The sequence below is a fragment of the Phodopus roborovskii genome, unplaced genomic scaffold (genome assembly GCF_943737965.1).
Source record: "Phodopus roborovskii unplaced genomic scaffold, PHOROB, whole genome shotgun sequence".
Classification (NCBI taxonomy): Eukaryota; Metazoa; Chordata; class Mammalia; order Rodentia; family Cricetidae; genus Phodopus; species Phodopus roborovskii.
The window spans coordinates 5,099,375-5,112,645 of NW_026126636.1; the positions used below are offsets into that span (position 1 = coordinate 5,099,375).

General features: G+C 47.2%; 1 protein-coding gene across 1 annotated transcript in view; it reads left to right on the forward strand.

Moving 5' to 3' along the window:
* Positions 1-8,779: 8,779 nt before the first annotated feature.
* The window catches only part of Zfp82 (ZFP82 zinc finger protein), a 28,851-nt gene continuing 24,359 nt past the window's right edge, over positions 8,780-13,271 (forward strand). Inside the window, exons 1-2 of the mRNA XM_051207392.1 lie at positions 8,780-8,793; positions 11,548-11,674. The gene's annotated coding sequence lies outside the window, so the exon portion shown is untranslated. The remainder of the gene's footprint in view (positions 8,794-11,547; positions 11,675-13,271) is intronic.

Genomic DNA, 13,271 nt, shown 5'->3' on the forward strand with positions numbered 1-13,271 from the left:
TTTTGTTTTGTTTGTGCTACAGGTTTGATTCATTTGCATGGGGGTCTGGATTCCTCGGTGCTCTGGACCATGCCAAGATTCAGTCCTTAGGTGTGGGTGGGTTGGGAGTGGCATCATCTTACCATGACTAACTGGAGCAGGAAAACCCAAAAGCCTGTGAATATCATCAGCTTTCACGTTCTGACTATAATAAAGCTAGAATTTGACCTTAATATGCCCGCCTCCCCCCATCTCTCTTCCCTCAAGGCCTTGCTTTGTAGCCTGACCCAGCTGTCCTGGAACGAACTAGACAAGGATAGCTTTAAACTCACAGCAATAACCCCGCCTCACACTTGGTCCTTTGTTTCAGGTGTATGATCACGCAAGGAAAGGGCCAACCCATCTCCAGCTTTGTCTGCTCTAGCATTCCATGTGGCATGATATCCTAAACTGATCTCAGGCTTTATTCCATTCCCTGAATAGTAACTTACATGAGTGTCTTAGGATTGGGGGGAAAAAGTCCAAAGGAACCACACCTGATCTGGAAGAGTGAGAATCCCTTACTTGGTTTCTAAAGCAGTAAGGTGGAATACCTAACTTCTGAGTTCAGATCTTAGGAGAAAGGTTGCTCATGGCCGCTTTAGGGGAAAGTAGAAATTGGGACTACTGTGTAAAATGAGTAAATACGTGAGCTTTTCTTGCACAGTTCAAACTACCAATCTAGTTGTCACACTCATTGGGGGCGGAGCATGATGGTTGCTTTGGAGACAGTCTCACCACGTGGCCTTGGCTCCCCTGGAACTTGTTATGTAGGCCGGGGTGACCTTGAGCTCACAGAGATCCATCTTTTCTCTCCTGAATGCTCAAAGACATTTGGCCCACATTTTCTTTTAGGGAAAGGTATGGGGGACAGGGTCTTTTGTACTTTAGGCTGTTCTTCAACCTGCTAAATAGCCAGGAATACCTTGGACTTTGGATCCCCTGTCTCCTCCCAAGTTCTGAGATTCCAGGCATGCACTAGTATGCCCAGTTGATGTGCTGGGAATTGAACCCAGGACTTTGTGCATGCTACTGACCAAGCTGCATCCCATCTGTCAAACCGGTGGACTCGCATGGAGAAATCCGTGTGGGTATTAACTACTCACCTGCCTGGAGTGGCCACTTCTTGGGAGGATATCCTGCTTAGCCATGTAGCTGAAGATAAACACGGTGCTCACACATATGGGGGTGGGGAGGGGTGGGGGGTGGGGGTGGAGCTTGCAGCCTCGAGTCCTTTTTCAGCCAGTGTTAGTCATTCAGGAGGCAGAGCTTTCCTGATCCCTACCCACCAGGCTCAGTATGTAACCCTGGCTGAACTGAAACTTCCTATGTAGACCAGGCTGGCCTCAGACTCACAGAGATCTGCCTGTCTCTGCCTCATGGGTGCTGGGATAAAAGGCGAGCACCATGCCTGGCTATGATCAATTCTTGTTGTTTGTTTTTTTTGAGACAGGGTATCTCTGTGTAGCTTTGTAGACCAGGCTGGCCTTAAACTTGGAGAGATCCACATGGTTCTGTCTCCCAAGTGCTGGGATTAAATGCGTGCAGTACCAACTGGCATGATCCAGTTCTTAACACTTGCTTTTGGAGACTAAAATTCCAATGCATTTGTAGGGGGATACATTTAAATCATAGCAAAGTGCAACTGATTTTGGTATATTGCTTTTGTAACCTTCAAATTTGGCGTGGACTTTAAGAGATATTTTTAAGGGTTATTTGTTTTACATGTATGAGTGTTTTATCTGCATATATATTAATCACCATGTTCAGATGAGAACTTCAGATTCCTAGATTCCGGAACTGGAGTTACAGACAGTTTCAAGCTGCCATATGGGGGCTGGGAATAAAACCCAGGTCCTTGGCAAGAGTAACTAAGACTGGTCAAGTGAAGTGTGTGTGGGGGTGAAGGGTGGAACCCCGCCCCCTAAAAGAAGGGGGATAGGATATGACACTTAAAATCTTTTCAGAATCTGGGCTGATGAGATAGCTCACTGAGCAAGGCTTGGAGACCTGAGTCAGATCCCCACAGAATCATGAGAGAGGCCCAACTCCACAAAGTTTACTCAAACACATGCAGACATACATGCACACAACACACAGATGTTTTCTATTATTGCAAAAACGTTACAAATAAAAAAGCGAGAAATTAATCAGACCCAAAGACTACACGGTGAACTTCCATTCAGTTAGAGTCTATTCAGAAGCTGTGGAGCTTCACATTGGATTTTATACTTTTCACTATTGAATGTATTTTTATGCACTTACCCATAACCAAGACAGAAAGGCTCATGGCAGAGTTAGAGGTAGAAAGACTTGTAGCTTCATATCCTTCATAACTGCCGCCCATCACATGTGCTCAGGTGTATGTGGGGCTGTGCAGGCAATAAAATAAGATTTAAAAATACCTTTGAAATGTTCCAAATCTAAGGATTTTGTAGAATATCTAATTGGAGATATAAAGAGATTAAGATGCACCTAATCCAAACTGGAAGGGAATAAGTTAAGTTTTTACTGTTCACACACATGTTGAAAACCTAAAAAAATCCATTAACAATATAGTACAACAGGAGATTGTCCAGACATGGCTCCATGATTAAGAGCACGTAGTACTCTTGAGGGGACCTGGGTTTGGGTCCCAGCACCTACATGGTTGGTCACGAGTGACTACAACCGATTCTCCTGTTCTAGAGGATCAAATCAATCCCTCTTTTGGTCACTTCAAAAAGTCACACAAGTGATGCCCATACATAAGACTCTCTCTCTCTCTCTCTGTCTCTCACACACACACGTAAAGAAATAGGTTTTGAAACAGAACCAACCCAAGTATGATGATGCTCACTGTAATCCCAGCAGTAGGGAGACTGAGGCAGAAACGTAACTTTGAGGCTAGTCTGAGCTAAGGTGCCGCATCAAAACCATCGGAACCCTGACATTATGCTGAATGGCTTAGGTCAGCCACAAAAAGACAGATCTGTATTCCATTTCTGTGACATATCCATTGTAGCCATGTTCCTTGAAGCAGAAGGTTGAATGGTGATTGCCAGGACTAAACCAGTGGTTCTCAACCTGTGGGTCATGACCCATTTGTAAATATTAGATATTTACATTATGATTTGTAACAGTAGCAAAATGACTGTTGTGAAATAGCAACAAAATAATTTTGTGGTTGGGGGTCACCACAACATGAGGAACTGCATTAAAGGGTCACAGCATCAGGAAGGTTGAGAACCACTGGCACCAAAGGAAAGGGAACAGGGAGTTGTTTTTGGAAAAATTCTGGAAACAAGGTAGATGGCATACGCCTTTAATGCCAGCACTCAGGAGGCAGAGCCAAGATCCATGCCAGCTGGGGCTACATAGAGAGAAGAGACCTTGTCTCAAAAACAAAATAGCAACAAGTTTTGGAGATTGGTTACATAGTAATGCAAATCATTAATACTGCTAAGTTGTACATTTGGAAATGGTTAAGATGGTTCATTTCATGTTATATATTTAATCATACATATTCAAAGACGGGTAAAGAATGGGAACTCACTGGTCATAGGAATATGAACGGAAATCACAACATGTAGAAATATGTTTGCTGAAATACATATATACAGGTTAAGCAAAGATGGTCAATGACAGGATCCTAATTTAATTCTTTAACTTATAAAACTCTAGGGCGATGTCATTAGATTTTTAAAAGAACACACTAACCAGAACTCCCGGTTGACAGACTGTTAAATCTCAATCTTGGCAGTTGCTCAGAGGAGGAAGAATGAAGCAGAGGGAGAAGATAAATGACAGCACAGAGAACTAGAACATTCCATGAGCAGAAGGAGAGATTTATTGAGGCTCAAACTGGCAGCACCGTCTGGAGGCAGGGCACAAACTAGATGAATATTTCAGAAAAGCAAGCAGATTTTATACGGCAGTCAGTGGGCTGGAGGTCATACGGGCTGTCTGGTTGATCCGGAACCAGATGCCCTTGCCAGAGGTTGTTGACCTTTGAGGGAATAGTTTCTGGTGGACAGCAATGCCTACTAGGCCTGCTTTTCTAGTAAACAGAAGTCTGCCTTTAGGAGTGCTGACCCCACCAAAGTTCTGCTTAGTACAATGTCACCAACTCTGCCATTTAGCGGGTGCTGTTAAAAACTTGATGCGTCCATGAGATGTTCCCTTTCTTTTCAATTTTATTTTATTGCGGGAGGGCAGAGGGCACATATGAAGAGACAGGAAAATGAATGAGATTGAGATGCATGATGTGAAAGACACAAAGAATAAATGAAAAGGCAGGAGACAGGTTTTGTTTGTTTGTTTGTTTTTGTTTTTTTGGTATAGGCTGAAGGAGAAAAGGTGAACATTTACACAGACAGCTGATATGCCGTTGTCACAGCTCATGCACAGCTATATAAACAGAGGGGCTTACTCATCTCAGAGGAAAAGACTAAAGGCACTAACAGGAAGTGGTCCAGGTGCCAGAGGCCATCCGGCTGCCAACAGAACCAGCCACAGGTCACTGGCCAGAACACCAAAGAGACAACAGCTCCCAAACTCAAGCTAACAACCATGCGGATCGCGTTGCCACAAAGGGCCCTTGGGGAACCCAAACCCCATACTGACCTGGGACTATCTACTATCCCTGGGCCCCCACTCTGCCTCGATGAAGATGTTCTTGAGTCTGATCCAGAAGAGATCAAGTCATATTTTGTCATGGTGGCTTGGGAGAGCTGAAATGGAAGGTGGATCTTGCCTGATGGATGAATCTTTATGCCAAAGGTACTGGGCCAAAACTGGCTGACTGCTTTGCATCCTGCCATGCACTTGTCACCTAAGAAAATCTGAGCACTTCATGCCTGGGTACCAGGACACAGAGAAAAACTTTCGAGAATTTCAGACCATTGCCGGACCTGTCTGTGCCAGGTAAATGCAAAAAAGGGCATGCTTCCCTCAGGCCAATGGAGTCAGGTACAGTACCCAGTGAACTGTGGGAAATGAACTTCACTGAAGTCAAGCCAGGACCGTATGGTTACAAATTTCTGCTGGTCTTTGTTGATACTGTCACAGGCTGGGTAGAGGCTTTTCCGTCCCTAACGGAAATGACCCAAGTGGTAGCTAAGAAATTAATAATAGAAACTATCCCCAAATTTGACCTCCTCATATCTCTGGGGTCCAACATTTTACAGTCAAGTTTCTTAATTGCTTTCTAAGGATGTTGACATAAATTGGGAGCTTAGGAAAGATAGAGAGGATGAATAGAGCTTTCAAGGAGATTTTAACTAAATAAACCATTGAGACCAGTGGTAACCTTATGCCCTTCTTAGCAAAGCTCACCCCCAATGAAATAGTCTATGAGCACCCCCTCCCATGATCCTTCAGGTAAATGCTGGACTGTGATTGCACCACTCCAATCTGGGTCCATAAAACGGACCTGGAATTAACCTTAGATGAGATTTCCCCTCAGTTGGCCCTGTAACCAGAACCCAAGAAATGCACCCTGACCCGGAAACCATTGCCAAAGAAACACACTTTGTCCTGGAATCAGAGCCAGTGAAGGAAACATACCCTAGCCCTAAATTTAGAGCCAAAAGGCTAAAGAGGACCAGTTAAAGGAACACTTGGACCCTGAAACCAGAGCCAAATCCGATCCTGCACCTGAGCAGAAACTAACCAACCCCTGAGCACGAGATCTAGCCAATCTGAGCTCGGACTGAAATCTGACCAATGTCCACCCTGGAAATCTCCCTGAGAAAACTCCACCCCTAAACTCTCTGTCTGTTCAGCCTGTGGCTGTCAGGCTGTCCAGCTGTCCTCTGCCACCCTGGCAGAGGCAGCCACTTTCCTGGTTTCTCCCCTCCCAGTAAATCTCTTCAGTGGGGTTTGGGTGAGAACTTTTTCTTTCACGGGAATGGAGTGGAGGAGAGAAAGAACTTTTCACCGGAGCCAGAGTAGAGCAGAGCGAGTGGAGCAGGGCTGTAACACTTCCGCCAGGGAAACCTTCCCCTAGAGAAGAGTAGTTGTTATACTCCCGGGGACCTGAGCCAAACTGTAACAACTTCCCTGGGGGAGCCTTCCCCTGCTGGAGCAGAGCTGATACACAGGGGAAGCCTTTTATGTAGCAGGGCTGTAAGCAGCTGCGCTTGCTGTGACCTGTGGTATTCCTATGCTCCCCAGGGCCAGAATACCTTTCCATCCGAGCTATAACAGGCAGAATACCTTTCCTTGCCGACCCGACCTGTCGAAATGCTTACACCCATCACCCCAGAGGTGGCCATGCAAAAGCTTAGCTTTCTGAGGAATTGAGATCACTTTTGAATAGTCCATCAGTTTCCCTTCCATTGCGCTGAAGTTCATTCCCCCCCCCCCCCCCCCCCCAGAAATCTCAGCGGGGCGCCTACCTTGCTATGCAAATCACACTCCTCCCCTTTTTCCTGATGCTGTCCATTGCCTAGAGATAATACCGAAGGACCGAGTAGTAAAAACATCCTAGCTTTTTGGAGTGCGTTTAAAAGGTGACGATGGAAGCTTATTCGGGGTTCTATGAACCCTGGGGATGCCTTTCGATGAAGGGTGTAGTCCTTTGGGCCACGCCTCAGCCAAACACGCATAAAAGTCCCGCCCATCGGGAGCCGTCTTCTCCTCGGCGTTGTCTGACTACGTTTCCCAGAAGCCTCCTCGGCTTCTCGCGGGAAAGTCACGTGCTGGAGGGACCTCATAGCTTTGCTGGCAATTGCTGAGGTGCATTGAAGGATTGAGGGGTTCGGGAAGCCTGGAAGGCCGGAGGTGCGGAATCTGAGAGGAGGGCGGGGCGAGCCCCGAGCCCGGGCTTTGTGCGTCACAGGAGTTGAGGTCGGAATTGCAGAGTTAGTTTTGATCGCGCGGTGCAAAGGGTTTGCTTCTGTGATGAGCGTCTGTTTCTGCTAACACCGGAGTGGGCGCCACCCCTTGGTGAGTGAAAGCGGGCGAGCCGGGGACCACGTGCGGTATTGTGTGGATGTGGAGTGCTTGTGACTGGTTGAGTGTTCTGTCCCTGGAGTGGCTGCGATATGTGATGTTGGGACCATGTGCAGCGGAAAGCACGGTTGTGTTTATGTTACCTTGCGAGTTCCCGAGTGTGTGGTTCCCTTGGCTTCGCGTAGGTAGGTTGCCTAGACTTGGATGTCGCTGTTGAGGGTTTGTGGGTTGTGCGTGCGTGCGTGTGTGTGTGTGTGTGTGTGTGTGTGTGTGTGAAGTTTTGGATGTATATCTCTGCGTGCGTTATGTTTTTAGCTTTTCCTCATTTTAGAACTTCATGTGAGTGCAAGCATGCTCTCCTTTGCCTTTTATTATGTTTTATTTGCACACCACTGTGGAACTCATCCATGTTAAGTAGGATAGTGGCTTACCGAGTTGTTTTTTGAGGTTTGGTATTCCAGGATCTGAAGTATACTGCATGTATTATTCATCTTGTCATATGTCATATGTAGACATTTGAATATTTCTAATTTTCAATCCGATAAACATACTGCCATGACCGTTTTAATTTTTTAAATGTATTTTTTGAAGACAAGGTCTCACTGTGTAGCCCTGGCTGGCCTGGAACTTGCTATGTTCAAACTCACCTGCCTCTGCCTCCCCGAGTGCCACCACTACCTCAGACTTATTTTATTTACTTGTACAGTGGGATACAGGAGCTTCCCTTTCCACCAGTGCCGGCATTCCACTCTACTAACAGATGCAAAATATACCAGAGCGGATGCTCCTTATCCTTACCCCCCCCTCCCCAAAAGGGTTTAAAATGTGATTTAAGAAAAGATTTACTTTTAAGCCTCAGTGTTGTGCAAATTTATTTTAAGGTGTGTTACATTTGTTTATGCTGTAGAACATGTGTTTTAATGATGCAGAGATGTGTTGCATCCCTTTGTGTTGCATTTGCTTAACTTGGAAGCTGTGTGTGTGTGTGTGTGTGTGTGTGTGTGTGTTTTGCCTGTCTAATAGAGCTGAGTGGCCAATAATAAGGCAGGAGAAAGGATAGGCGGGGCTGGCAGAGAGAATAAATAGGAGGAGATGAGGAATGAGAAAAGGCCCAGGAGAGGAGGGTGCCAGGGGTGGGCCGGCCAGCCAGAGTAAAAGCGAAAGTAAGACATACAGAAAAAGAGAAAAGGAAAAAAACGCCCGGAGGCAAAAGGTAGTTGGGGATAATTAAGTTAAGGAAAGCTGGCTAGAAACAAGCCAAGCTAAGGCCAGACATTTTTAGGTGAGAATAGACTCCGAGTCATGATTTGGGAGATGGGTGTCGCCCCCTCCCCCCAAAAAAAGAGTAAGAATAAAGTGCTGCTCTGTTGCTCTGGAGGAAGAGCAGCCTGGTCTACAGAGCCAGTTCCAGGACAGCTAGAGCCTTGCCTTGCAAAACCAGAGAGAGAGGGGAGGAGAGTGAGTCTCTCTGTGGCCCTGGCTGGCCTCAAACCCGCGCGCGGCTGCTGCCTCAGCTTCTCGCTCTGCGATTTCCGGCATGTGCCATCATGATCTAGTTTATAAAAGAACTGTCTGTCTTCGTGTATTTGCGTATGTGGACATGAGCCATCTTGCCCAAATCCCTCCTGTTCTATTCTGGAGTGCCGCTTTCTGAAGTTGGGATGTTGAGACATGGTTCACTCTCTCCACTTAGACTGCTCAGTGTGCGGGTGTGAGTGCGTAGGAATGACTGTTGTGGGGACCGAGTCCGGTGGGCGCTCACTATTGTTTTTGCGCCTCCCAGTTCTACTCTGTTCCTGAAGAGCATCCCAGAGGAGTGACGATCAAGCCATGGCTCAGGTGAGTGTGACTCTCTCTCTCTCTCTCTCTCTTTGAGACAGGCGCCTGTCCTGGAACTCACTCTGTAGACCAGGCTGGCCTCAAACTCACAGAGATCCGCCTGCCTCTGCTGGATTAAAGGCGTGCGCCACCATTGCCTGGCCAAATTGAGTCATTTGTCTACTTTCTTCATCTTGATGCTCTTTTTGGTTGGTGTTAAACAAGAAACCCTTCAGTTGAGTTATAAGCAGAGCCTGCATAGTCTCACCCTTGCTGTACAGCAGTGGTTCTCAGCCTTCCTAAAGCTGTAACCCTTAATACAGTTCCTCATGTTGCGGTCACCCCCAACCATAACATTATTTGCATTGCTACTTCATAACTGTAATTTTGCTACTGTTGTGAATCATAATGTAAATATCTTTGTTTTCCAGTGCTTTTAGGTGACCTCTGTGATAAAGGGTCATTCAATACCACCCCTCCCCCAAAAAGGGAGGGTTTACAACCCACAGGTTGAGAACTGCTGCTCTAAAGGGCAGGGTCTCTAATAGACTAAATTAAAAAAAGCTTTGAGGGGCTGGAGAGATGGCTCAGTGGTTAAGAACACTGGCTGCTCTCCCAGATGTCCTGAGTTCAATTCCCAGCAACCACATGATGGCTCACAACCAACAACCATCTGTAATGAGATCTGGTGCCCTCTTCTGGCCTGCAGGCAAACATGCAGGCAGAACACTGTAAACATAATAAATAAACCTTAAAAAAAATGAAAGAAAAGAAAAAAAGCTTTGGGGATCCAGCTATTGCTAGACTTCACAACCAAAACATGGCGGTGCACGCCTTTAATTCCAGCACTCAGGAGACAGAGGCAGGAAGAGTTCAAGGCTAGCCTGGTCTACATAGTGAGCAGCCATCCAGGGCTACAGAGTAAGACGCTGTCCCAAACTAACAACAACAAAGAAGAAGAAAGAAAGAAAATAAGTTTGATAGCTATGCCCAGCCTCAGCGTTAGACCCTGGCCTGTCTCCTGGCTTGTGAACCTTTTCGGTTTGGAAGTATGGCTGTTGGATGGTCAAAGCTCTGATACTCTGATGAGCATCTGTGAAAACAGCCATCTGTAACATCACTGAGGGCTTTTTGTTTTGTTTTCTCGAGAGCTTTTGATTATTGTTATTTTAATCTTGTGTGTTTGGGTGTTTTGCCTGCAAGTGTGCCTGTGTACTACATATATGCAGAACCTTCAGAGCCCAGAAGAGCGTGTCAGATCCCCTGGGACTGTATTTACAGAGGGTGTGAGCCCCAGGGTTGGTGGGAGGGAATGGAACCTGCCTGGGTCTGTTAGAAGAGCAACCAACGCTCTCAACTGCCGAGCTGTCGCTCCAGCCCAGTACTATTGTATTGAGCAGCGTCTTGCTCCTTTATTTTCCTGAAGCTCAGTAAGAAGGGCAATTAGCAGTTTAGCAGTGGTGGGTATAAATAACAGTGTTTCCGATATTAAGTTAGGTTATCGTTTGTGGGTGTTTGGTGACAGTCTTTCCACGCTGGCTTTCAACTCATTACTTAGCTGAGGATAACCTTGGGCTTCCTCATACTCCTGTTGCCTCCTCCTCCCAAGAGTTCGGATTACAGGCGCGGGCCCCCATGCCCGGTTTATGTAGCTCTAGGGATGGTACCCAGGCTTTCGTGCACTAGACAAGTGAGCTGCATTCCCTGCTCAAGGAACTCTTTAAAAGGTTACTATTAGCCTAAATGTCTAAAGGTAAACGAAAAGTTGTCATTTATGCCCAGTGTGGTGACTCATGCCTGAATCCCAGCTCTTAGGATGATGGTAGATTTGAGGCCAGTTTGCACTAATGGTGAGTTCAAGGGTACCTGGGGGGTACATATGAGCCCCTATCTTGAAAAGCCAAGAACTAGCAGGGTTGTGGTGGTGCAAGCCTTCAATCCCGGCACTGGGGAAGGAAAGGCAGGCGCATCTCTGAGTTTGAGACCAGCCTGGGCTACAGAGTGGTTTCTATCTGGTCAACACATCAGCTTCTTTTGGACATCGAGACCCTCCCCATCCCTTTGTGTCCTCACTCCCACCTGAGCTGGTTCCTCTCTAGGCTGCTGCCACTTTCCCGAAACTTCTATTCTTTCTCCTGGATTTTTCTCTACTCTTCTCCTGCCGACTTTTAACGGTTCCTCACATCCCGTGGCTCTCTTTCGTTTGCTCCTTCATCTTGGTGGACCACTTCCTCCAGTAGTTCCCTAGGAACTTGCACTTGAGTCCTTGTATACCTAGGGATGTACACTCAGAGCAGAAAATAGTTTAGTTACAGAATCCTCGGTCAGCATTTATTTTTCTCCACTGGGTTAGTGAAGAATCGTTGTGTTCCTTGTGTTTGGAAGTGTTAAGAATCCCGTTAGCCTTATGTAACCCGCTGTATCTGGATGCTTCTAATGTCCTATCTTTCTCATCTGTTCTGAAATTATACCCTTGCTGTTTGCGAATAGAGGACTACGTGGTGAGAATACACGAGGCTCTGAGAGCTCATTTGCTTTAAAGCAGAAGTCCTCCCAGCTAGATTCTGTGTCCCCCAGCTTCGTGTGGGTAGTGGAGGGGTCCGTTAAGCCCAGATGGCTTTGGAGAAGGCAGTGACATGGAAGCACAATGGTTTGGGCCTCCCCAGGGTCCCACACATTCATTCTCACTGCTTTAAGCTTGTTATTTCTCCTGCCCAGAAACACTTTGATTATTCGTATTGTTATTGATTGAGCCGTGCGCGGTTATTGTTTCAGGTGTCAGTGCTGTTCCGTGACGTGTACATAGACTTCTCTCAGGAGGAGTGGGAGTGCCTGACTGAGGAGCAGAGAGATTTGTACAGAGACGTCATGCTGGAGAATTACAGCAACCTGCTCTCAATGGGTAAGGGCTTCCATACTAACTCTGATTTGCCTGTTGCTGGGTCTCTTTCCTCCCTTCAAGTGAGAGATGCTCACCTGCCTTTGTAAAAGCCATTTTGAACTGGGCACGGGAGGCAGAGGCAGGCGGATCTGTTATGAGTAGGTTTTCCCCCTCCGGTCCTGCCCCACCGCCACGCCAGCCCCAAATGATGCACAGAGACCCTGTATTTGATATTAAATGCTGTGGGCCAGTTACTAGTTTCTTATCGGCTAGCTCTGTCTTAATTATTAACCCATTTCTATTAATCTAAGTACTGCCACGTGGTCTCATCTTACCGGCATTCTTTCTCCATCGTCCATCTTGGATCTCCTCCTTACTACTTCCTCTCTCCTCCTAGTCCCGCCTATCTTGCTTTCCTATTGGCCAACAGTGCTTTATTCATTAACCAATACGAGAAACATATTTACAGAATGACGTCTCCCATCACGGATCTCTGAGTTCCAGGCCACCCAGTGCTGTAGTGACACATCTGGGTTCCCTTAGGCCTCTGAGGAAGGGGGGAGGGTCCAGCGAGAGCCTGAAGACAGGGCCTCTGGTTTCCCATCAGGCAGTGCGGGGAGGGAAGTGTGGCGACCAGTGGGTGAAGCCGGCACACTCTCTTCTCTGGATGAGAAATCCAAGGGCCTGGAAGGCTGTCTGCGTGTGTTCACAGACCTCGCTCGCCATAGAGTGCCTGCCGTGTCTGTGAGGCCGGGAGACGGGGCTGCAGGCCCTGTGGCCTGAGTGGCAGTTTGCTCTGCTTCCCAGCGCTTCCCAATAGCCTCTTTGCATATCTACTGCCCCAATACCGGACTGTGCATTTCCCTACATTGTCAGGAGCACTCACCCCTCCCCTCCCCTTCCCCCCCTCTGCCCATTGTACTTCCCTTCTTCACTGCCTCCAGGGGATTAGCCCCGGGCCTGTGCCACCGTCTCAGTTAGGTTTCTAGTGTTGTGAAGAGATGCCGTGACCATGGCAACTCTTAGAAAGGAAGACATTTAAGTGAGGCGTCGCTTCCAGTTCAGAGGTTTAGTCCCGTATCGTCACGGTGCGGAGCATGGTGGCCAGCAGGCAGTGCTGGAGCTCAGAGTCCTACATCTTGATTGTCAGGCGTCAGAAAGTGAACTGAAACACTGGGCGTGGCTTGAGACCTCAAAGCCCACCTCCACACTTCCTCCAAGAAGGCCACACCCACTCCAGCAAAGCCACGCCTCCTAATAGCACCACTCCCTATGAGATTATGGGGCTGATTACACTCAGACTACTGCAACGGCTGGCCTGCCATTCTGCCAGACTTGCTTTCCTCACTAGGTGTTTTGTTTTGTTTTTATTCAGGAGTTCCATGCCTGCCTTGATTCATCCGTTTGTTTGTTTGTTTGTTTTGTCCGGACAGGGTTTCTCTGTGTAGCCCCTACTGTCTTAGAACTCACTCTGTGGACCAGGCTGCCCTTGAACTCAAAAAGATCTGCCTGCCTCTGCCTCCCAAGTCCTGAGATTAAAGGCGAGCATCACTCCTCCTGGCTCATCCATACTTTTAACCACGATTTACTGTTTCTCTAATGTGTACAGTCCTCAGGT